Source organism: Otolemur garnettii, unplaced genomic scaffold, assembly GCF_000181295.1.
Source record: "Otolemur garnettii isolate 467f Iridium unplaced genomic scaffold, OtoGar3 scaffold00026, whole genome shotgun sequence".
Lineage (NCBI taxonomy): Eukaryota > Metazoa > Chordata > Mammalia > Primates > Galagidae > Otolemur > Otolemur garnettii.
In genome coordinates, this window is record NW_003852421.1 from 7,458,777 (window position 1) to 7,460,632 (window position 1,856).

At 40.1% G+C, this 1,856-nt stretch overlaps 1 pseudogene; it reads right to left on the minus strand.

The window, feature by feature from the left end:
- The window catches only part of LOC100957321, a 9,173-nt pseudogene extending 8,019 nt beyond the window's left edge, over positions 1–1,154 (minus strand).
- Positions 1,155–1,856: the final 702 nt, after the last annotated feature.

Genomic DNA, 1,856 nt, shown 5'->3' on the forward strand with positions numbered 1-1,856 from the left:
AAAAAAAAAAAAGAAAGAAAATTCATATGAAGATATATGAATCTACCTGTGAAAGCAATATTTGAAGTTGTATGAATAATCAAAATTATTAATACATATATAATATGTTAAAACAGTCCTTAATCTTCCCCTGTCCATAGCAGCTCATATGAAGATTCTGTCTCCTCCAAAATCCACAGCAGGCTGTGGGGAGACTTTGTCATCCAGTTTCCAGGGACCCTTGAAAACTAATGAATGAGGAAAATGAGTCACTTCATTTTCATTATTCATTACTGGAATCTGCTGAGTACCCAAAGGAGCCAGGCACTCTGCTGAGCATGTGAGATAAAAATCCCCTGAGATCAGCCCTGTCCCATGGAGTACTCTAACTTGAGAGGACAGAAATCTGGAAGGGTCTTCCCCCTTAAAGGGTTGAAAATGATAAGCTAGATGAGAAATTACTAGACTGTACCCAGATGGGCATACTCTGGGAAAAGTTAGCCAAAACAGGAGGGGAGGAGACAGAGAGGTATGTAACTGGACACAATTATAACAAATGTGCTGACCCAACAATAGAAACAGTTCAGAGACAGAAATGGTGGAAAGGAGGGTGAATGACTCTGAGTGGCTTCGGTAAACCAGTCTGTATGAGGATGTGTTGACAGAAAGAGACCAGAATATACATGGAATAGGAAGGTAGATGTATCACAAAATCAGGTTCAACCAGGGAATAGCCTGGAATCAAAACACAGCAAAGAAGTAGGCAAATTGGATCTGGAAAAGTGAGTGCAGCTGAGAGAGTGGGCAAAAGTAGAAACCTCTAGAGAAGTGAAATGTTGCAAGAATTTATTTCTTTCTTAACTCCTAAAAAAAGGATTCTATCCCTCCACAACCCACCCCAAGGTGTCAAAAAAAAAAATGAAGTTTTGGGGACGTTACCTTTGTATCATTACCACTCACATTATAATCATAGTCACAGGACTGTACAACGTGCAAGTATATTAGCCACACGATGCTCACACAGAGGATCTAGATGATGAAAATCAAGTTCTTTCCCTACCACAAGCCTGTGCTGCAGCTCTAGAAGGGAAGAACGTGTGATTGTCTTCACGTGCATTACTGACAACATTTAGAATAGATGCTTGCCCTTACTATGTGACGGACAGTTCCGACATCACAGATCCTTGGTCCATAGAAGAAGCTGTATTCCCTCTGGCATATATAATATATCATGACCCTCGGTTAAGATTTTGATATGTTTGAACAGCTCTTCTGAGCTATTTATATGCCTCAAGTGTCCACTGTATTCACATAGATGAGGCAGCGATGTTTGAGTTTCAAATCGCTGTACAGGAATTATCGAACTGCTTCTCAAATACTTATACATCCTGACAGTCTGAGTATATCACTTACAGGGGCATATCCAGGCTCCAGGTAGACCCGGGTGAGAGACCTTTAGAGTCGGATCTACAGTGGAGATGCGTCATTAATATGGATGGTCACTATTTCCCCCTAAAAACCAACAGGGAAATAGTTCAGTATTTGAAAACATTGAAGAAGGAAAACATTACTCCTTATTTAGAGTTTGTTTTGAAATCTACTGAAAAGATCAAATACTCTGACAGAGAGTATAGAAACAGAACACATGCTTTTATTCTAAAGAAGCGTAGAGAGAAGAGCTAGCCTCCAAATCAACTCACAATCCACTTTGATTCAACATATGTTGCCCTTACAAGGAAATGTGTCCATTTTGCTCTTTTTAATGAAATCGCCATCGAGTTACTCCAGGGGTCCCAAGACACCTACCGTCCAGATGAACATCTCTGGATTACACTAAACAACAGTCCAGGTGAGTGTGGTTTCATTTCTCATTTCTA